This window comes from Cherax quadricarinatus, chromosome 100 (genome assembly GCF_038502225.1).
Source record: "Cherax quadricarinatus isolate ZL_2023a chromosome 100, ASM3850222v1, whole genome shotgun sequence".
Lineage (NCBI taxonomy): Eukaryota > Metazoa > Arthropoda > Malacostraca > Decapoda > Parastacidae > Cherax > Cherax quadricarinatus.
In genome coordinates this window covers 10763347-10788405 of record NC_091391.1, presented here as the reverse complement: position 1 = coordinate 10788405, position 25059 = coordinate 10763347, and the positions used below count along the sequence as shown (strand labels likewise).

At 39.6% G+C, this 25059-nt stretch overlaps 1 pseudogene; it reads left to right on the top strand.

The window, feature by feature from the left end:
* LOC138851117 (oocyte zinc finger protein XlCOF7.1-like) overlaps positions 1–18409 on the top strand; it is a 369730-nt pseudogene extending 351321 nt beyond the window's left edge.
* The last annotated feature ends 6650 nt before the right edge of the window (positions 18410–25059 follow it).

The window sequence follows — 25059 nt, the reverse complement described above, 5'->3', positions numbered from 1 at the left end:
GGAAATATTCCTCATGTTCCTTATTCTTGAGTAGCTAGGTGACCTCCAGGCTACACCTACCAGCTCCTCCACTACCATGTCTTCCAGGGTCACCTTCATCTCTAATTCTTTTGTAGTTTTACCCTCTGAAACCCCTCTTACTTCACCTCTTCCTACTCCGACTATATTGTGGACATGAAACCCTCCATGGACACCAGTGTGCCTCCTTGTGCCAATTCATATTTTTCACAACTATTCCAGCATTGTTTTCCTCTACAGCATTCTGATTCCTCTTTGCTTACATACTTTCCATTGCATCCACACATTGACTTCACTGACCCTACTAGCCTGTAGATTTTATCACTTCTCATTGTTGGCATACCTATCTTTGTGAAAAATGACTTTACAAAGGAATCTTCAGGGGTAATTGGAGAGAGCACCAGGTGTTGATCTCCCAGTTTTCCCCAGTATATGTCCAGTTGCAAGAGCCTGAAGTTCGTTCAGTGATTATCCATCCCGTTTTGGGCAATGTGCTGTTGTGTTCTCCTGATCCCTTTCCTCATGAAACTTTTAATGAGAGTGCACTTCTTGCATGGATTGGTTTACCGTTTCAACAAATCTCCGTTCTCAGCTGCATTATACTCCAGCTCGTATTTATTTGCACAGGTGGTACACAGTTAACATAACATAAGAAAGGAGAAACACTGTAGAAGGCTTGCTGGCCCATACTAGGCAGGCCCTTTACAATCCATCCCACTAACAAAACATTTGCCCAACCAATTTTCAGTGTCACCCAAGAAATAAGCTCTGTTAACCCTATCCACTCATATGCAAGCCCCACTCAAATCCAACCCGTCAAATTCGTGCATTTATCCAACCTAAATTTGAAACTACCCAATCTTTTAGCCTCAATAACCCAACTAGGTAGACTGTTCCACTCATCAACTACTATATTTCCAAACCAATACTTTCCTATATCCTTTCTAAATCTAAACTTTCTGTTGCTTACACTTCGTGATATAAATCTCAGTAATCTGTTAGCCTTATTACATATGTTTAGGCATTACTATCTTGGTTTAAGGTTGCTGCTCACCATAACCCCCAAGTCCTTTTCACAAACTGTATGGTTAAGTTCTGCATTATTTAACTTATCAGTGCTAGGGTTATGGACACTCCCAAGCTTCAGAATCTTGCATTTATCTACATTGAACTGCATCTGCCACTTTTCTGACCAGGTCCTGAATTTGTCTAAATCCTCTTGAAGTTCCCTGATATCTATGTTTGAATCAATTATCCTACCTATCTTTGTGTCATCAGCGAATTTGCTCATTTCACTAGTAATTCCCTCATTAAGATCATTGATATATATTATAAACAACAACGGGCCCTAGACTGATCCATGTGGAATGCCACTTGTTACAGATCCCCACTCGGATTTAACCCCATTTATGGACACTCTCTGCTTCCTGTCTGTGATCCATGACTCTATCCATGAGAGCACTTTTCCCCCAATGCCATGAGCTGCCACTTTCTTTAACGGTCTTTGGTGCGGAACTGTATCAAAAGCCTTACTAAAATCTAAGTAAATAATATCAAATTCTTTATTGTGAACAACAGCCTCAAAAGCTTTACTGAAGAAAGTTAATAAATTAGTTAGACAAGAACGGCCTCTCATGTATCCATGCTGAGTATCATTAATCAAGCTATGCTTATCGATATGTCTTTTTATAATCTCAGCTATAATTGACTCTAGTAATTTGCCTACAATTGAGGTCAGGCTTATTGGGCGGTAATTTGATGGTAACGACTTGTCTCCTGCTTCAAAAATAGGAATTACATTAGCCATCTTCCACATATCAGACACTACACCTGTTTGAGGAGATAAATTAAAAATATTAGTTAATGGTTCACAGATTTCCATTTTGCATTCCTTAAGAACCCTTGAAAAAACCTCATCAGGACCCGGTGACTTATTTTGCTTCAGTCTGTCTATCTGCTTCACAACCATTTCACTAGTGACTGTGATGTTACATAATTTATCTTCTTCTAGCCCATTATAAAAATTAATTACTGGAATATTGTTAGTGTCTTCCTGTGTAAAAACTGAGAGAAAATAATTAAAATCTAGCACATTTCATTCTCTTTGTCAGTAAGATGCCCATAGTTATTTTTAAGGGGATCTATCTTATTTCTAACTTTTGTTCTATAGACCTGGAAATAACTTTCTGGGTTAGTTTTCGAATCCCTAGGAACTTTAATTTCATAATCCCTTTTAGCTTTTCTTATCCCTTTTTTAACGTCCTTCTTAATGTCAATATACTGATTCATAAGAAAACCCTTACCTCTTTTGATACGCCTATAAATTCCTTTCTTATGCCCTAGTAGATATTTCAGCCTTTTATTCATCCATTTTGGGTTATTTCTATTTGATCTAATTTCTTTATACGTGATATACTTTCTTTGAGCAGCATGTATGGTGTTCAGAAAGCTCATGTTGATAGCTCTCTTCATTACCCCATTGTAATCTGCGTAAGCCAATTGTGATCTGCTAAGTGAAAATCTGGAACTGTTACCGAGTTGTCCCTACTATCACACTTCCATTCTATACTGAAGGTAATGTCTTTGTCATCACTTGTGCCGAGTTTCTCATTAATTTCTAAATTACTAACAAGGGTTTCCTTGTTTGTCAGAACCAAATCAAGAATGTTATTTCCTGTTGTAGGTTCTGTCACAAACTGTTTCAAAAAACATTCCTGAACTACTTCTAAGAAGTCATTTGATTCTAAATTCCCAGTCAAGAAATTCCAATCAATGTGACTAAAGTCCCCTAGAATTACTACATTATCGTGCCTTGTGGCCTTAACAATTTCCTCCCACAGTAATTTCCCTTGGTCCCTATCTAAGTTTGGGGGACTGTATATCACTCCTAGAATCATTTTTTATGGTCCTCTGAAAATTCTATCCAGACAGACTCTGTATGTGTTACTTCAGACTTAATACCCGTTTTTATGCAACAGTTCAAGTGATCTCGAACATACAGTGCCACCCCACCTCCCTTACTGATATTTCTATCAACTTGGAAAAAATTAAAACCCGGAATGTGACATTCTGAAGGCATGTCCCGACTTTTGGAATTAAACCATGTCTCAGAGATTGCAAATACAACAATGTTACCTGCACTAGCAACTAATCTCAACTCATCCATCTTATTCCTAGCACTATGGCTATTAGCATAATATAATTTTAAAGACCCTCCTTTCTCTTTACCCTTCCTGCTCATATCTGTTTTTTTCACTAAACCTATTACTGTCCTTGTCGCCTAGTGCCATTGGCTTTACAATATCCACCTCATTCTGCCTATTACTAGTTCCCCTAGAACTCATAGTATTACTACACTCTATTCTCGCCAAAACCCATACCACTGTCTGTTCCTAGTTTAAAGCCCTAACAGCTCCCTCAGTTTGCTCTCTGTGTCTCTTCCCTACCAGTGCATTCTGTATCTCGGATGTTGCATGCTTGATCACTTCTCTGCCACTGCCCATCTTGTTGTTAGGTGATTTTAATGCTCATCATCATCTCTGAGGAGGGTCCCGCTGTGACTCGTGGTGATCAGTTGGAGACTCTTCTCACATCTCTTCGTCTTCATGTTTTAAATTTGGTTGTTCCCACCCATATTGACTCTCACACATAGTCTCTCTCTTGCATTGATCTTTCTATCTGTTCCTCGTCAGTTTTTCTTGATTACACTTGGTCCATTTTCCAAGATTTTCATGACAGCGATCACTTTCCTTTTATTCTTATTTCTGCTACATATTCCCAACCATCTCGTAGGGCCCATTGGCAATTTTAATGAGTGAATTGGGACTTATACTCTCATCTTTCCACTTTTTGTGAAGTCCCTTCTTCGTCCTCTCTTGATGAGCTGGTGCACCAGTTTTTGACCTTGAGTTTTGACTGCAGCATCATCTCCTATTCTTCAAATCTCCGGCAGACATTCTCAGACATGCATACCTTGGTGGTGTCCTGCATGTTCTCGTGCAGTGTGTTTCAAACATGCTGCATAGGGCCGTTATCAACATAATCGGAATGCAGATCAACTTTTGGATTTAAAGCGAGCAAGGGCAGTTACTCACCATGTCATACATGATGCTAAACACACTCGTCTTACCTGGAGTTTACCTGGAGAGAGTTCCGGGGGTCAACGCCCCCGCGGCCCGGTCTGTGACCAGGCCTCCTTAGGTCAGTGTCCCAGGATGCGACCCACACCAGTCGACTAACACCCAGGTACCCATTTTACTGATGGGGAACATAGACAACAGGTGGAAAGAAACACGTCCAATGTTTCTACTCTGGCTGGGAATCGAACCCAGGCCCTCACCGTGTGAAGCGAGAGCGTTAACCACCAGGCCACCAGAGCCTGGGCATTGACTATCGCCTGGTAGCGGCTTCCCTTCAGAAAGCTTTTGACAATGTTGTTCATTGGGCCATGGATTTGAATTTTCTAGTGCAAAAAATCCATTTCATTACCTTCACTAGGCATCCTCTTGTCTCAGATATTCCAGTGTATTTGCAAGGCTCACTTATCCTGGAGTGTGATACGGTCAAGTTTCTTGACCTTCTATTTGATCGCAGGTTAACATGGGAACCTCACATTTCTTCTTTGAAGGCAGCTTGCCATGGTTACCTGAACCTCCTTAAAATTTTTGCACATCGTTCATATTCATACAAGGTATGTATGAAGCAGGTATCATTGAGGAAACCCAGAAGATGATGAGATATTGAGAGAGATCATAGGAGATGGTACAGAAATAGAAAATGTGTTACTGAATTGCTTAAAAACACAAATATATTGCAACAAAGGAAAGATAGTCTTAGCAGAGAGATCATTGAATTAGAGCAAAAACTTAAGATGTCATACCTAACACAAGAAGTACAAAGAAAACAAAGGACCATGCAGGATATTGCAAGAAACCCAAAATATTTCTATTCCTATGCAAAATCCAAGCTAAGAACTTCCTGTATAATTGGACCATTATTGAGGAGAGATTTGTATACTAACGATGAACAGGAAATAAAGTTGCGAGTAAAGGCAAATTAACTGATCATCAAGCAAAGAGAGATAGTAAAGGGCAACGAGTGACTAGCTCCCTTAAAGATGTTGCAAATATACGGAATAGGTAGTAAGTTACTAAATGCTGTAAAGAGGTTTTATGAAGGCTTACTATACAAATAGTAGGAGTCTAATAAATAAGATAGATGAGCTCAGATTACTTGCAAGTGCAGGTAATATAAATATTATTGCTATAAGAGAGACCTGGTTCAACTTGATAGAGAAATGCCTTCTGAATGCAGCATACAGGGTTATAAACTATTCCACACTGATAGGGTCAACAGGAAGGGTGGTAGAGTGGCGATGTATGTCAGAGATAATTTAAATTGTTGTGTTAGACATGATATAAGATTAGAAACATCGGACACAGAATCTGGCTACAGTTTTTTGAGTGTCATGAAAAGTTAATTTTGGGTTTGATTTATAGGCCCCCAAACCTTGACAGAGAGTGCAGTAAGCTGCTATGAGACGAAATTCATAAGGCATCTAGATACGGAAATGTTGTGTTAATGGGAGAGTTTAACTTTAGACAAATTGATTGGATCAATGTGACAGGAAATCTTGAGTCAAGTGACTTTCTTGATATCGTTCAGGATTGCTTTTCAAAACAGTTTGTGACAGAACCAACAACGTATCACTACTTAATAATCTTGAGGTTAATGATGAGCTTGGGGAAAGCGATCACAAATCACTTAGTTTCAATATATAATGGAATTACCCAGATAACTGCAATCAAATCTCTGTCCCAGACTTTTGCTTGGCCGATTTCATGGGACTGAAAAATTACCTGGGTGGGCTAAATTGGGATGTCCTGACTATGGGTCAGGTAGGTGGTGTTGTCTGCCAATATGACGTTTTTCAGAGCATAGTTCTAGCTGGCCAGACAACTTGGAAATTAGATCTAACAAAAATGATCCCAAATGGATGAGCAGTAGATTAAAACATCTCATTGGTCCAAAGGTAGGCATATATAGGCATATCAAAAGAGGGGATGGGCAGTTAAAAATCAATATATTCAAAGAGAGAAATAAAAAAAGGAATAAGAGAAGCAAAAAGGGATTATGAGGCTAAAGTCGCAAGGGATTTGAAGACTAACCCAAAAGGATTCTTTCAGGTGTACAGAAGTAAGATTAGGGACAAGATTGGCCCACTTAAGAGTAACTCAGGCCAGATCACTGATAGTGATAAGGATATGTGTGGAATTCTCAGTACCTACTTACACTCAGTTTTCACTCAGCAAAATACTAGTGAAATTCCAGAAATAATAAATTATGTAGAACAGGACGATAAACTATGCATGATTGCGGTAATTTGTGATATGGTTCTCAGACAAATGGAGAAATCAAAACCTAACAAATCTCCGGGCCCTGATGAACTGTTTGCAAGAGTGTTAAAGGAATGTAAAGAGGAACTTAGCATGCCTTTGGCTAATCTTTTTAACATATCACTGCAAACTGGCATAGTTCCTGATAAGTGGAAAATGGCAAATATAATACCTATTTACAAGGCAGGTGACAGGTTCCTAGCATCGAACTATAGATCAATAAGCTTTACCTCCACAGTGGGAAAATTTATGAAATCAATAACTGCCGAAGCAATTCATAGCCATCTCGAAAAGCATAAATTGATTAATGAATCTCAGCACAGTTTTACAAAGGGGTGTTCCTGTCTTACAAGTTTACTGACTTTCTTCACTAAGGTATTTGAGGAGGTAGATCATGGTATTGAATATGATATTGTGTATATGGCCTTCAGTAAGGCTTTCGGTAGAGTTCCATATCAGAGGTTATTGAGGAAACTTAAGGCACACTGAATAGGAGAAATTTTTTCCTGGGTAGAGGCATGATTGACGAATAGGCAGCAGGGAGTTTGCGTAAATGGGGAGAAATCACAATGGGGCACGTCACAAATGGTGTTCCACAGGGGTCAGTGTTGGGCCCCTTGTTGTTCGCAACCAACATAAATGACATAGATGAGGGAATAAATAGCGACATAAGCAAATTTGCTGATGACACCAAAATAGGCCGCCCAGTTCATTCTGATGAGGACATTAGGGCACTCCAGGACGATTTGAATAAACTCATGCAATGGTCGGAGAAGTGGCTGATGCAATTTAATATAGACAAATGTAAAGTACTAAATGTTGGACAGGAAAATAACCATGCCACATATAAACTAAATAATGTAGATCTTAATATTATGGATTGCAAAAAGGATTTAGGAGTTCTGGTGAGTAGTAATCTAAAACCAAGACAACAGTGCATTAGTGTTCACAATAAAGCTAACAGAGTCCTTGGCTTCATAGCAAGAAATATAAATAATAGAGGTCCTCAGGTTGTTCTTTAGCTCTACATCTCTTTGGTTAGGTCTCATTTAGATTATGCTGTGCAGTTTTGGTCACCGTATTAGAGAATGGATATAAATGCTCTGGAAAACGTACAAAGAAAGATGACAAAATTGATCCTATGTATCAGAAATCTTCCCTGTGAGGATAAACTGAGGGCCATGAATCTGCACTCTCTAGAAAGGCATAGAATTATGGGGGATATGATTGAGGCGTATAAATGGAAAACAGGAATTAATAAAGGGGATGTAAATAGCGTGCTAAAAATATCTAACATAGACAGGACTCGCAGCAATGTGTTTAAATTAGAAAAATTCTGATTCATGAAGGATATAGGAAAGCACTGGTTTGGTAATAGAGTTGTGGATGAGTGGAACAAACTCCCAAGTATTGTCATAGACACTAAGACATTGTGTAGTTTTAAAAATAGGTTGGATAAATACATGAGTGGGTGTGGGCAGGTGTGAGTTGGACCTGACTAGCTACTAGGTCAGACGCAGTGCTCCTCCCTTAAGTAACGTGTCTGACCTCACTAGGTCAAGGCATTAGCCTAAGCCGGTGGGGAGAATTGGAGCTGCCTCACATAGACCAGTAGGCCTGTTGCAGTGTTCATTATTTCTTATGTTCTTATGAAGGCAAATATTCTATTAGTGGGATGGGTCTATGAAGGACCTGCCTAGCATGGGCCAACAGTCCTGCTGCAATGTTCCTCCTGTGTAGTTTTAAAAATAGGTTGGATAAATACATGAGTGGGTGTGGGCGGGTGTGAGTTGGACCTGACTAGCTACTAGGTCAGACGCAGTGCTCCTCCCTTAAGTAACGTGTCTGACCTGACTAGGTCAAGGCATTGGCTTAAGCCAGTGGGGAGAATTGGAGCTTCCTCACATAGACCAATAGGCCTGTTGCAGTGTTCATTATTTCTTAGGTTCTTATGAAGGCAAATGTTCTATTAGTGGGATGGGTCTATGAAGGACCTGCCTAGCATGGGCCAACAGGCCTGCTGCAATGTTCCTCCTTCCTTATGTTCTTGTGTTCTTAAATGAGTGAAATCCCATAAGAACAGTATGAGTCAGTGTTCAGCAACTCACTAAATGACAGCAAGGCAGAAAAGTGCAGAAATATTTTTCACTCCAGCAGAGGGTTGCCCAGACCAACTAACTGACATTAGTACAAACCCCATAAATTTCAAAAAAGAAATGAACAACATGCCCACTCACTTAGCACCTGGACCAGATTCATGGAATGCATTATTTATAAGGAAGTGCAAAGTACCACTTGCATGAGCTCTCTTAGAGAACACTTATCATCTGTTGACTGGGGTAACGAAGAGAGCTATCAATATGACAGTTTTCTGAACACAATACATGCTGCTCAAAGAACGTTTATCCCTTATAAGGAAATTAGATCAAATAGAAATGACCCAAAATGGATGAATAATAGGCTGAAATATCAACTAGGGCATAAGAAAGGAATTTATAGGCGTATCAAAAGAGGCGAGGGTCATCTTATGAATCAGTATATTGACATTAAGAGGGACATTAAAAAGGGGATAAGAAAAGCTAAAAGGGACTATGAAATTAAAGTTGCTAGGGATTCTAAAACTAACCCAAAAAGTTTTTTCCAGGTCTATAGAACAAAAGTCAGAGATAAGATAGGTCCCCTTAAAAATAACTATGGGCATCTTACTGACAAAGAGAATCAAATGTGCTCGATTTTAAATAATTATTTTCTCTCAGTTTTTACACAGGAAGACACTAATAATATTCCGGTAATTAATTTTTATAGTGGATCAGAAGAAGATAAATTATGTAACATCACAGTCACTAGTGAAATGGTTATGAAGCAGATAGACCGACTGAAGCAAAATAAGTCACCGGGTCCTGATGAGGTTTTTTCAAGGGAAGTCTGTGAACCATTAACTAATATTTTTAATTTATCTCTTCAAACAGGTGTAGTGTCTGATATGTGGAAGATGGCTAATGTAATTCTTATTTTTAAAACAGGGGACAAGTCGTTACCGTCAAATTACCGCCCAATAAGCCTGACCTCAATTGTAGGCAAATTACTAGAGTCAATTATAGCTGAGATTATAAGAAGCCATCTCGATAAGCATAGCTTGATTAATGATACTCAGCATGGATTCACAAGAGGCCGGTCTTGTCTAACTAATTTATTAACTTTCTTCAGTAAAGTTGTAAAGTAAAAGGACACAAGTGCAACTAATGTGACATTTATTGTGGCAACGTTTCGCTCTCCAGGAGCTTTATCAAGCCATTACAAACAATACATGGACACAGAGGGTATATAAAGGCTCAGAGTGAGGTGAATACTAGTGAGGTACCATTTCGATGTTCACTAGTAGTAGTAGTAGTAGTAGTAGTAGTAGTGGTAGTGACAAAAGTAATACAATATGGTAGAGCAATTAATTCGTACATGAGTAAAAGGATATAAAAGCTATTACTTGGGTAACATAAAAATAGGTTGGACAAATATAAACTGGAATGAGGCAGGTTGTTTCAGTGTTCACTCTCTGTGCTGTGTGTAGTATAACAGGAGAAACTATGTGATGGCAGGGTTTACTGTTTTCAGGAGGATTCTTGCTAAGACTTCAGAGATGGTGAAGCTGCCGTTGTTTTGTTTAATTGTATTCGAAACAGCGATCAGTGCTGATTCAAGGCACTTGCGTGTGCGGAAATTAGTTTCTTTTATCACTAATTGGGCGTCTCTGAATTTCATAAGATGATTGGTGGAATTTCGGTGTTGCACAAAGGCGTTGTTTAAGTTGTCGTTCCTACATGCGTATATGTGTTCATTGAGGCGGGTGTCGAGGTTTCTTGCTGTTTCACCTACGTAGATTGTGTCACAGCCTCCACAGGGTATAGTGTAAACTCCTGCATTGACTGGTTCGTGGTGCTTGGGTTTTGTCCTGGTTAGATCCTTTACTGAAGTGGTAGAAGCGATGGCGACTCTGGTGTTAGCTTGTGAAAGTACTTTTGAGACGTTTAGTGCAACCTGGCTGTTGGGAAGAATTATAACTTTGTTGGGAGCGGTGTTGATGCGTGGAGAATTGATGATCTGAAGAGCTCTTTTCTTGCAGTCTTTGATGAAAAAAGAAGGAAATTGTAACTCAGTGAATGTTTGGTGAATGTAAGTACATTCCTCGTCAAGAAACTCAGGACTACAAATTCGGTATGCTCTTAGGAAAAACCCGATGATGATGCCTCTTTTGGTCTTGGTATCTTGACTGGAATAGAAGTGTGTGAGATCATTCGCTCCTGGAGAGCGAAACGTTGCCACAATAAATGTCACATTAGTTGCACCTGTGTCCTTTTACTTTACATATTGTCGGTAATTCTACCAACTTTATTACATTCAGTAAAGCTTTTGAGGCTGTTGACCACAATAAAGAATTTGATATTATTTACTTAGATTTTAGTAAGGCTTTTGATAGAGTTCCGCACCATAGACTGTTAAAGAAAGTGGCAGCTCATGGCATTGGGGGAAGGGTGCTCTCGTGGATCGAATCATGGCTCACAGACAGGAAGCAGAGAGTGTCCATAAATGGGGTTAAATCCGAGTGGGGATCAGTAACAAATGGCGTTCCACAGGGATCAGTCTTGGGCCCGTTGTTGTTTATAATATATATCAATGATCTTGATGAAGGAATTACTAGTGATATGAGCAAATTCGCCGATGACACGAAGATAGGTAGGATAATTGATTCAAACGTAGATGTTAGGGAACTTCAGGAGGATTTAGACAAACTCTACTCTTGGTCAGAAAAGTGGCAGATGCAGTTCAATGTAGATAAATGCAAGGTTCTGAAGCTCGGGAGTGTCCATGACCCTAGCACTTATAAGTTAAATAATGTAGAACTTAGCCATACAGATTGCGAAAAGGACTTGGGGGTTATGGTAAGCAGCAACCTTAAACCAAGACAGCAATGCCTAAGCGAACGTAATAAGGCAAATAGATTACTGGGATTTATATCAAGAAGTGTAAGCAACAGAAGTCCAGAGGTCATACTGCAGCTTTATACATCATTAGTAAGGCCTCACCTAGATTATGCAGCTCAATTCTGGTCTCCATATTACAGAATGGACATAAATTCGTTAGAAAACATTCAGCGTAGGATGACTAAATTAATACATAGCATTAGAAATCTTCCTTATGAAGAAAGATTGAAGACTCTTAAGTTACATTCACTTGTTAGACGAAGAATGAGGGGAGACCTGATCGAAGTGTATAAGTGGAAGATAGGTATTAATAAAGGGGATATTAACAAGGTCTTGAGGATATCTCTCCAAGAGAGAACCCGCAGTAATGGATTTAAATTAGATAAGTTTAGATTTAGAAAGGAGATAGGAAAGTATTGGTTTGGAAATAGGGTAGTTGATGAGTGGAACAGTCTACCTAGTTGGGTTATTGAGGCTAGGACTTTGGGTAGTTTCAAATTTAGGTTGGATAAGTACATGAGTGGGAGGGGTTGGATTTGAGAGGGACTTGCACATCGGAGCTTGTTTCTTGGGTGGCATTGAAAATTGGGTTGGTCAAATGTTTGTTAGTGGGATAAATTGTAAAGGACCTGCCTAGTATGGGCCAACAGGCCTGCTGCAGTGTTCCTACATTCTTATGTTCTTATGTTCTTATTCTTTGGAGAAAGAGCTTAGATCTAGGTGAAATACCAGAGACCTTAAAAAGTGAAGAGACAACTGTTATAAAGTTATTAACACCTGTTTTGTTATGTAGTCTGAAGGTAACTTTAGTAGTGTCTTGGTTCAATTTACCTAGATTGGTTATGAGAAAAGTAAGGTAGTGGTCTGTGGTGTTGTCTGTGATCATTCCTGATTTTAAAGGGTATATTGTGTTAGTCCAGATGTGGTCAAATAAGGAGATACTTGTCTTGTAGGTTTTGTTATTTTTGGTAGCAACAAGCAGCTGCTCATAGTGTTTGTGAATTCGGTTAATTTTGGGTCCTGGTTGTGTAGTAGATTTATGTTGAAATCTCCTGTGAGCAGCAAGTGGTCTGTGTTGATATGTGCATCAGTCATCATGTTTTCTAAAATTTGTGATACATTCAAGTTGATCAGAGTAGTATATAGCTGTTCCACCTCTTTGCTGATCTGTCCTACAGTTGTGTATGGTTGTGTAACCAGGAGTGTCATAAACATCTGTATTACCCAGCTTTAGCCAGGTTTTGGTGAGTGTGATGATTGACATACTGGTATGCAGAGAATTGAGTAATGCTCTGAGGTCATCATAATGTTTGGTCTAACATCTGACATCGTAATTAACTAGTAATGTCTATGCTTGATCTGCTGTACAATAATTATATTTGCTGTTCAATGCATATAAGTTGTTTAATAAAAGGCTGATATCAGGATCACTGTTTTTAACCATAAGATTGAGTGTGACTGCTTTTGGGTTCATGGCCATCCTACCACTGTTGTCGTACTCAGGAGACTGCACTCTCCTGTCTCTGCATCGGCCATGCCAGCCTTACCAGTGGGTATCTCATGGAACGACATCCTATTCCTGTCAATGAGGTTTCTTAGCTCCTTATTTCAGTTCTTAACTTTCTTGATGATTGTCTGGTTTACCAGTGAGCTCGCAGTATTTACATCCACCGATGCCGTCGCCCTACCACTCTTACCTTATCCTCCCTTCTTGCAGATGAACCTGCCTTTGACTTACACTCACTTTTTTATTTTTTCTCAGCACTATTTTCTGCCCCACAGTGCTGCATGACCCTTGTTGGTTTAGGGCTTAATTTGATTATAATATAATATATAATTTATATTTGTACGAATAAGTCACCATGGGGCCTATGAAGATTTATGATAAAGGTTAACCAAAAAGAAAATTGGTTAGGAAGAATTTATTTGATACTGGAACAGATCAGCACTGGAACAACCTTCTGGAATGACATAAGTTTGAGTACTGAGGTTCCACTGTATATCGTGACTGAAAACTTCTTTAATTCTTTTACTCCTTTAAAATTTTAATGACAATTGTATTTAGTGAAACATAATAATACAAACAATTTTTTTTGTTTTCTAGATCAATATGTTGTGTTGGTAATGGTAGAATATTGTATTACACTGACTCATGTTTCTGTTACAGAAGTATTTTGGAACACTGGTTGTATCTTCCTAGACATTATATCACCAGTACATCAACAAACATCTGTTTTGTACAACAACTGATATGCAGAAGTATTTTCTGGAACACTACCAGGTTGTATCTTCCTAGTTATATCATTATATCACCAGTACATCAACAAACATCTGTTTTGTACAACAACTGATACTGCAGAAGTATTTTCTGGAACACTACCAGGTTGTATCCAGGTTGAATCTTCCTAGACATTATATCTCCAGTACATCAACAAACATCTGTTTTGTACAACAACTGATACTGCAGAAGTATTTTCTGGAACACTTCCAGGTTGTACCTAAATGGACACTATACCTTCAGTATTGCAAGAATAACAACACTTGTGATTCTGATCAGTTTTTAAATGGTCTGGTAATATTAATAAAAAAACATTTTTCATAAATAGAATTCTATCTAAAAATTGCATTGTAGTTCAAAGAAAAATACAAGTTAGTAATGCTGAAGTTAAGAATTTTCAGAAAATATGTGTTTAAACATAATTAAGAAATAATAATAATAATGTTTTTCAGTATATCTGAAAGTTCTAATATATACGTCAATCTTTTTACAAACAAAAAAATCATTGCAATCCTTTAAGTTCAAAAAAAATCTTAATTAGAGCTCATAAGTGGAAATAGTTTTGTAACCTGATAACATATTTATGAGGAAAACTGTTTCTTCAGTGGCTAAAATAGTTTAAAAGAGTAAATCTTGAAATATGCATTAGAGTATGTAAGAAAGATTAATGATACCACTGTTGTATAACTAAAATATTATAAAATGAAATTTCTTCTCTTGAAAAATATGGAAAAACATAAAGGAAATAAACCATATCAGTGTCCAGAGTGTCTGAAATGTTTTACTGAAAAAGGCATATGCGAGTCTTGTGAAACATATGCGAGTACATACAGGAGATAAACCATTTCAGTGTTCAGAGTGTCTGAAATGTTTTACTGAAAAAGGCAAAACATATGCGAGTACATACAGGAGATAAACCATTTCATTGTTCAGAGTGTCTGAAATGTTTTACTCAAAAAGGCAGTCTTGTGAAACATATGCGAGTACATACAGGAGATAAACCATTTCATTGTTCAGAGTGTCTGAAATGTTTTACTCAAAAAGGCAGTCTTGTGACACATATGCGAGTACATACGGGAGATAAACCATTTCAGTGTTCAAAGTGTCTCAAATGTTTTATTGAAAAAGGCAATCTTGTGAAGCATATGCGAGTGCACACAAGAGATAAACCATTTCAGTGTTCAGAGTGTCTGAAATGTTTTACTCAAAAAAGCAGTCTTGTGACACATATGCAAATACACACAGGAAAAAAAACATTTCAGTGTTCAGAGTGCCTGAAATGTTTTTCTCAAAAAGGCAGTCTTGTGACACATATGCGAGTACATACTGGAAATAAAACATTTCAGTGTTCAGAGTGTCTGAAGTATTTTTCTCAGAAAGGAAGTCTTGTGACACATATGCGAGTGCATACAGGAGATAAACCATTTCAGTGTTCAGAGTGTCATAAATGTTTTACTGAAAAAGGCAATCTTGTGAAACATATGCGAGTACACACAAGAGATAAGCCATTTCAGTGTTCTGAGTGTCTGAAATGTTTTACTCAAAAAGACCATCTTGTGACACATATGCAAATACACACAGGAATAAAACCATTTCAGTGTTCAGAGTGTCTGAAATGTTTTACTCAAAAAGGCAGTCTTGTGACACATATGCAAGTACACACAGGAGATAAACCATTTCAGTGTTCAGAGTGTCTGAAATGTTTTACTCGAAAAGACCATCTTGTGACACATATGCAAATACACACAGGAAAAAAGCCATTTCAGTGTTCAGAGTGTCTGAAATGTTTTACTCAAAAAGGCAGTCTTGTGACACATATGCAAGTACACACAAAAGAAAAACCATTTCAGTGTTCAGAGTGTCTGAAATGTTTTAGTCGAAAAGGCAGTCTTGTGACACATGCGAGTACACACAGGAGATAAACCATTTCAGTGTTCAGAGTGTTTGAAATGTTTTAATCAAAAAGGCAGTCTTGTGAAACATATGTGAGTACATACAGGAGATAAAACATGTTAGCATTCAATGTATCAGGATTATTTTAGTTATATACACATGAGAATATATACATTTTTTATTACTAACACAATGGCTGTTTCGCACCATGGTATGGTGGCCTGTAAAAAAAAGCCTTCATCATCATCATTCACTCCATCACTGTCTTGCCAGAGGTGTGCCAACACTAGAGTTGTAAAACTGCAACATTAACACCCTTCCTTCAGAGTGCATGTACTGTGCTTCCCATCTCCAGGATTCAAGTCTGGCCTTCTGGTTTCCCTGAATCCATTCATAAACCATACCACAAGCAGGGATAGAACCTATGATCAGAGAGTCATAAAATGCCAGACCAATGCACTAGCCACTGGACCAGGTGGCTACAATAAGATTCGTCCAACTAGGCATTTTATACATCATAGGAAGGTTAGCATAGGCACCACTGTGACGACAAATGAAAGTTTTTGCAGACGAATCTCCCACCAACGTGGCCGTGACTAACTCTAGCTCAAAGCCATCATCATGACTCACAGTGGTGCCTATGCTAATCTTCCTATGGTGTTTAAATATACCTAGTTAGATGAATCTTATTATAGCCAGTTGGCCCAGTGGCTCGTGCATCGGTCTGGAGTTTTATAACTCTCTGATTGCGGGTTCTCTCCCTGCCCGTGGTATGGTTTGTTTGCAATCCTGCCATTACGATTTCATGAGTCATGATGACAGGTTTGCAGGGACTTGAGCTAGAGTTCATTGCAGCCATGCTGGTGGGAGATTTGTCTGTAAAAACTTATATTTGTCGTCACAGTGGTTTCTGTGTTAACCTTCGTATGTCGTATAAACATACCTAGACGATTGAATCTTATTGTAGCCAGCTAGCCCAGTGGCTAGCATGTTGGTCTGGAGTTTTAAGGCCCTCTGATTACAGGTTCTAACCTCATCCATGGTATGGTCTGTTTGCAATCATGTCATTACAATTTCGTGAGTCCATTCATAAATATTACCTTGCTTACACTCCACCAGCACATCACGTCCTAAGAGAGAACCATTTATCTCCATTCACTCCTGTCTACCACACTCATGCATGCTTGCTGGAAGTCTAAGCCCCTTGCACACAAAATCTCCTTTACTCCTTCCCTCCAACTTTTCCTAGGCTGACCCCTACCCTGCCTTCCTTGTGGAGGTTCAATGATAACATGAGATAAACAATTTTATTATAAAAAATAGTGAATATTAAACACTTACACATGAAATCAATTCAACTTGAAGCAAAGAAATGAAAAATGAAATATATAAAAAATCAGTGACTCAAAGCTAATATGTACACAATATGTAGTTAAGAATGGTGCCATGCCAAAGATCTGGGCATATAGCTCTGAATCGTGGTTTGGAATGCTGAGCCATTGTTGATGACTTTGGTGGCAGGGGTCATAGGTGGCTGTGACTGTTGACACACTTGAGTAGATAGTGACCCCAACATAAGTAGAGACTCTGAGGAACAGAAGTACTGGGATCCTCTGACCACCACAACACTTGTGAAGCAGTTGAGTTACCAGTAGAGAACCATGTAATGTTGTTGGAGTTATAACTGGAAGAAATCTGCTAGAATTGTGTGTAGCTGGTTGGGTGTTGGTTATGAGTGGAAGGAGCACCAGTGTAGGTAGAGATGTCTGACTGTCAGATCTTTTCAAGTTCTATGCTGCCTCTCTTATCTCGCCTGTGTTGAATGACCCAAGCCAACAATAAATGTTAAAATTAAGAAATGCAAAGTTACACACCAATAGAGAAATCACTCACATGATAGATGTACAGCCTTTAAAAGAAATGGTGGGGATTAAATGATGTTACACTACATAAGCCCAAATCAGAACAGGAAGAATTTGCAGCATAAAAACCTAAACAAGCATGAAGATCTTATTAAAACTAACTTAACCCAAACAAATAATAATTTAAATATGAGTGGAACGAATACTTAGAGATATCATGGAAGCCACAAGTCTAGTGACTGACAACCGGTCAGAGAGACACTCGTCACCTACCACCGAGTGAAAAAGGGGGGTAGTGGGAATAATGTACCCCCATAACAACAAGCATACTGACCAACAAACTACCACCACCATTCATTCACACTACTCCCCTTACTATCCCATAAATTTTTCCCTCACTCTAACGTATACAGACTTACAGAATATAAGAGGAATAGCTAGGAAAAAAAATATTAAGAAAAATCATGTAATTTACCAATATTCTACTGACTGTCACAGCTTAACCAGTTAGAGAAATAATTGGACGAACAATTGATATACACTATATAAAACTTGAAAGCTTGGAGAGCCAATGTCAACCTCAAGAGGCGACTATTGGTTACTTTCAAAGTCTCAGTGTATATAAAAGGTTTATGATCTGTTTCCAAAATGAATTCTTTAGCTAGTAGATAAAACATAAGTTTTGAGATACCCCACACAAGGGCCAACATTACTTTTCAATGGTAGAGCATCTCTTTTCTGCAGTAAGAAGTTTCCAGCTCAGGAAGCATACAAGGAAGGGAGTACCTTCATGATGCATTAATAACACTGCTCCTACATTGGTATTGGAGGCATCAGTTCTCAAAGAAAATGGTTTACTGATAACTGGAATCTTAAATATGGGAATTTTGGAAAAAAAATGTTCTTCGTTGAATTAAATTTTTCCTGAGCTTCATCAGGAAGCTCCAGATTTTACAAGGTAGTCAGATAATATTCCTGTAAGGTCTGTAAGATCAAATGTAAGATCAGATTCACTGAGATGTTACCTGTACTCAAGGTCAAATGTAAGCTCAGATTCACTGAGATGTTACCTGTACTCAAGGTCAAATGTAAGATCAGATTCACTGAGATGTTACCTGTACTCAAGGTCAAATGTAAGATCAGATTCACTGAGATGTTACCTGTACTCAAGGTCAAATGTAAGATCAGATTCACTGAGATGTTACCTGTACTCAAGGTCAAATGTAAGATCAGATTCACTGAGATGTTCAAGGTCAAATGTAAGATCAGATGTCACTCAAGGCCAAATGTAAGATACACTGAGATACCTGTACTCAAGGTCAAATGTAAGATCAGATTCACTGAGATGTTACCTGTACTCAAGGTCAAATGTAAGATCAGATTCACTGAGATGTTACCTGTACTCAAGGTCAAATGTAAGATCAGATTCACTGAGATGTTACCTGTACTCAAGGTCAAATGTAAGATCAGATTCACTGAGATGTTACCTGTACTCAAGGTCAAATGTAAGATTCAGATTCACTGAGATGTTACCTGTACTCAAGGTCAAATGTAAGATCAGATTCACTGAGATGTTACCTGTACTCAAGGTCAAATGTAAGATCAGATTCACTGAGATGTTACCTGTACTCAAGGTCAAATGTAAGATCAGATTCACTGAGATGTTACCTGTACTCAAGGTCAAATGTAAGATCATCAGATTCACTCAAGGTCAAATGTAAGATCAGATTCACTGAGATGTTACCTGTACTCAAGGTCAAATGTAATATCAGATTCATCAGATTCACTGAGATGTTACCTGTACTCAAGGTCAAATGTAAGATCAGATTCACTGAGATGTTACCTGTACTCAAGGTCAAATGTAAGATCAGATTCACTGAGATGTTACCTGTACTCAAGGTCAAATGTAAGATCAGATTCACTGAGATGTTACCTGTACTCAAGGTCAAATGTAAGATCAGATTCACTGAGATGTTACCTGTACTCAAGGTCAAATGTAAGATCAGATTCACTGAGATGTTACCTGTACTCAAGGTCAAATGTAAGATCAGATTCACTGAGATGTTACCTGTACTCAAGGTCAAATGTAAGATCAGATTCACTGAGATGTTACCTGTACTCAAGGTCAAATGTAAGATCAGATTCACTGAGATGTTACCTGTACTCAAGGTCAAATGTAAGATCAGATTCACTGAGATGTTACCTGTACTCAAGGTCAAATGTAAGATCAGATTCACTGAGATGTTACCTGTACTCAAGGTCAAATGTAAGATCAGATTCACTGAGATGTTACCTGTACTCAAGGTCAAATGTAAGATCAGATTCACTGAGATGTTACCTGTACTCAAGGTCAAATGTAAGATCAGATTCACTGAGATGTTACCTGTACTCAAGGTCAAATGTAAGATCAGATTCACTGAGATGTTACCTGTACTCAAGGTCAAATGTAAGATCAGATTCACTGAGATGTTACCTGTACTCAAGGTCAAATGTAAGATCAGATTCACTGAGATGTTACCTGTACTCAAGGTCAAATGTAAGATCAGATTCACTGAGATGTTACCTGTACTCAAGGTCAAATGTAAGATCAGATTCACTGAGATGTTACCTGTACTCAAGGTCAAATGTAAGATCAGATTCACTGAGATGTTACCTGTACTCAAGGTCAAATGTAAGATCAGAGTCACTGAGATGTTACCTGTACTCAAGGTCTCATGTAAAGACTCATTGATATTTATGTCCATAGTAACAGAAGGACATTGTCCTCATCGCCTCCGAGCCGTGTGGACGAGCTGCGCAGACGCTCCTGTTTGAGTTTGTTTTGGCGCAGTTTACCTGATTGAGCTGCCCCTAGCGTTGGTTGGTGGAAACTTTATTTTCTCCAACATGGCGCTGAATAGCAGAAGAAGAATCAATAATGTCTGCATTGAGATGACCCGTGGTGCTGTCACGGGATCCAACATGGATTTATTATTACCAGCGATCATTCGCGATACCTATGGTATAGCAAATGAGGAGATAAGTGGTGTCGCACTCAATGGGACGACAAGAATCTTCGTTAAAATGACGTCTGCACGAGTCTACGAGGCGGTGGTCGACAAGTATCAGGAGACCATCATACCGGTTAATACAGCTGTGTCGGTGAGACTCCATGATGTATCTCGACATTACACTTGGGTGAAAATAAGGAATGTGCCTTTTGAGGCGACTGATTTTGATATTACCAGTGAACTGCGTACTTATGGGACGGTTCACGTAGCCACAGCAGGGAGATGAGCAACTGGACCGTATGCAGGTGCGCTGGAAGGTACATATACTGTTAAAATGACTCTTTGACACCCTATTCCTTCATGTGTTGTGTTGAAGGAATTATGGACTCAAGTCTATGTAACGTATGCGGGGCAACAACGTACGTGTCGGCTATGTGGGTCATATGACCACATCGCGGCGCAGTGTGGGAAATGAAGTGGGTACCCGGCACAACAGCAATGGCAACAGCAGCCAGTGGGCGAGGTAGGCGATGAGCGAGAACAGTCTCTGGCTACACCGCCTCAACAACGGTTGTCATGGAGTGAGGAGGTGGACAAAGAAAAGGAGCTCGAATCGCCAGTTGTAACACTACAAGGAGAATCTCAGTCATTGGACATACATAAGGTTTTTGAGGAGAGACTACCTAATATGGGTGAAGAAGTGGCGGCGTCTTTGGTAAAGGCGTTGGATGACTTGTTAGAGGAATCGGTCCTAGATCAGGTGGAAGACCCAGGCTTAGTTCTGGGGACGGCTGTGAATGAAGGTATGGCAGGAGATGACGGTTTGTCGACGAGAGAGTCTAAAGGATTGAAGGTGCATGCAGTAGAGGTGGAGGTGCATCAGGACGGTGCTTCAGATGTCAAAATGCAGGTGGAGGGCGGGACACGAAAGAGGACTGCAGCATCATCGGATTCTGATGATGTGCTCACTCCTGCCCAACACCCTGGGAAAAAGTCTTGGGTGGAGGTACAGCAGAGAGGGAATGGTGAACCCAAGGATCAAGGGATTGCAAAGGTGATTCCCAATAAAGGGGGGAGGGACAGAGGTGCTGCAAAACGAACTGGGGTAAAGTCAATGCCGGGGACAAAAGGAAAACCCATTTGTTGAATTCAAGTGTTTTACTATAAATATTAACGGGTTGAGAGCTGAGAGGTAGCTTAAGTGATTTAATGAGTATTTGGTGCGACTTGGTGTGGATGTGGTATTCTTACAGGAACATAATTTTAGGCCTGGTTATGAGTTGGATATGAGTGGTTATAATGTGTACGTGGAACATGCGACACGTTTGAAAGGTGGGGCTGCCATTTTGGTAAAGGAAACTAGCCCGTTTATAATAAGGTGTAGTGAAGGGGGGGGAGGGGAGGGTAATTAGAGTGGATGGAACCTGGGGTAGGGTTCCCATTAGTTTAGTATGTGTATATGGCCCGGCTGAGGGTGACGTGAGTATTAAAACTAAATTTGTTCAGGACGTACTGGTCTATTTTTTACGTGGTTTACCGAATGTTGCAATAATAGGCGGAGATTGGAATTGCGTGATACTTCGTAAAGATGTGGAGCCTAGAGGTGCGGGGTGTTGTTTGGGTTTATTGGGGGATATATTGACCGGGGTGGGGTTAAAGGATGTGTGTGGGGGGGGAGGGATGGTAGAGCATACCTTCATTAAACGAGGTTATGCGGCGAGGTTGGACCGAATGTACGTGCCTTGTGCGGTTACTGTGCGGAGGGTGAATGTGATAGATGTGGTTTTTTCGGATCATAGAGGAGTTGTAATAGATGTGGATATTGAGGGTGTGCCTCGGAGGGGTCCATCATTTTGGAAATTGAATGTAAAGTTATTAAAGGAAGAGGATAGTCTTTTGTCTTTTGGACATATGTGGGATCGTTTAGTGGTAGAAGCACCAGGGGATGTTGCCATGGTTAATTGGTGGGAAACGATAGCTAAAAAAGGTATTAAGGAATATTATATTAATCGAGGGACGAGATATAATCAGTTACAATACGGTTTTCAAAAATATTTAAAGGGGCAGTTGCGCGAATTTTATGCACAAATTAATGCTAATTATCCTGTTATTGAAATTGAAAGTTTGAAGGAAAATATCCGGAATTTACAAAATGAGAGGTTTGATGGGGAAAGGCTTAAGGGCGGGATTGAGGAGTTTTTGTGGGGAGATCGGCCGTCGGCGTGTGTGTTGCGGAGTCAACACACACGCCGCAAGGCAATGGAGTTAATGGGGTTGAATGTTCAGGTAGGTATGCAAGGGTATAAAGTGGACCAGGTGTTGACGACGACTGAGGGTATGAGTGGGTATATTGATGCTTGGGTTAAGTTGAAAACCGCAAAGTGTGGGAATAAGCGAAATAGCATTACAGTCAATTGGAAGGTTTGTGCAGTGTGAGTTGACAGATCATGATTGATTCATCTTGGAAGGGCCGATAACGGAGTGTGAGACATGGGAAGCTTTATCCGGGGCGCAATTAGGTAAGGCACCAGGAATTGATGGGTTGCCCAGTGACTTTTATCTTCAAAATTGGAGCGTTTTAAAAGGGTTTTTGGAAAGATTATTTAATATCCTTAAGCGGGATCGGGTTTTAGGGGCACAGCAATGGATGGCTGTGGTCGTTCTAGTGCCTAAAGGTGAGCCATTAACAGTCAAAGACTATCGTGCTATTTCGTTATTGTGTGGTGATTATAAGATTTTTGCAAGAATTTTAGCTAACAGAATAAAAAAGGTCCTGGGTAAAGTGATTGATAAGGGACAATATGGGGTACCGGGAAGATCTATGTATGACGGGCATGGGTTGATTAGAAGTTTTATTGAAGAAAGAGTAAAATTGGGAGGGGGGGAGGGTGTTGGCTATAGATTGGGAGGCGGCATATGATAGTGTAGAAAGGGAAGCATTATAGAAGATTATGAGATGGCAGGGGTTTGGAGAGGAAATTATATCATGGGCCAAATTAATGTATCAAGATGCATCCTTGCGGGTGCAGGTAAATGGAAGGTTAGGAGAACAAATTCAGATGAGAAGGGGTCTACGTCAAGGTTGGCCCCTTTCACAAATATTTTTTGCGTGTTTACAGGATCCCTTTTATAGAGGAATTAGGGTCTTATTGGCAGCAAATGGGGTTTGTGACGAAAGGGGTGGGGGGGCTGGCATTGTTGTATATGTTGATGACACAACGATTTTAGTAAGTGGTAACAGGGATTTGCCTCGGGTGGAAAAGTTAGTAAACGTTTTTGAAAAGGCTTCTGGCATGTCAATTAATAAGGAGAAAACGAAGTATATGGATCTTGGGGATGGGTTAAGTGAGGAATGTGAAGTAGTTGAAAGGTGGAAAAAGGTGGACCAATTACTGATATGTGGGATCGTTTATGTAAGTGATATCAAGTTAGCACAACAAATAAATTCAGTGTGTATTGTAGATGGTGTACTGAAGCGCCTCAGTGGTTTACGAGCTGCACACTTAACTTTGCATCAAAGAGTAATTACAACGAAAGTCCTATTATATAGTAAACTTTGGCATGTAGCAGCAATATATCCGATACTTCGTAGTGAGATACAAAGGTTACAAAAGCGCGTTTTTAGATTCATTTGGGGTACTGGAAGCGAATGGTTAGGTAGAGCGGTTGTCACACTCCCGGTTGGCCGAGGAGGGCTGGGTCTTATAGCTGTTGAAAAGAGGATTATGAGTGTGTATTTGAAACGTAGTTATAAACGGGAGGGAAGGGGGGCGAGGGAAGGCGGACTTCATAAGATGCGTCAGGATATGCAACGGTGGTGGGTGGGTAGGGAGTTCATAATGGGTGAGGCAATGTTACGGGTCATCATAAACATGAGCGATCCTTCACATATTAAATTGGGAAACCTTGATGGGGTGGAAGGTAAGGCAGTGGTAGCAGTGGTAGAAGGGGTTTATCCGATGTATGATTGGCGTAATATCTGGGGGCGTTTGAACAAATTACGTTTAAAACCTAAAGTACGAGAAGTTATGTATAGATTTTTACATGGGATCTTACCGTCTGGAATGGTTTTATTCCATAAGAGAATAAGGGAGGATGGGATATGCAAGGCTTGTGGTGGATTGGAGACTGTTTTCCATATGGTGTATTTTTGCGAATGTATTGAACTAATAAGGGTTTGGTTGGGTAAGGTAATAAGGTTAGTGGGAGGGGGGGGGGGTTTGCAGGTGTTGAGGGTTTTAAGCTTAGACATAGGTGGGGTGAATCAAATGGTAGAGAATGCGGTAGGGTATATAATTACAGATTATATTTATATGTCTTGGGCTATGAGAGGAGCGAACATGTGTGAAAGAATTAATGCGTTAACAGCAACTTTTTATAGGACAAAGTGTAGTAATAAGGAGGTGTATGGGGGGAGATGGGAGAGGGATTTAAGTGAGGGTTATAGGAATTTCACTTTACGGGATTTACGGGAGTTGAAAGGCAGGTAAGGGGGATGAAATGGGCTGGTTTCCTAGAATGGGCGGTAGCGTGATGAGTTTGTTTTATGAATGTTATATGAGGTATGTCCGGGGTGCAATTTTAACATTATTTGTTCTGAGTGTTTCAAGTACAATACAGTTATATTTGGAATTGTCGACTTATAAC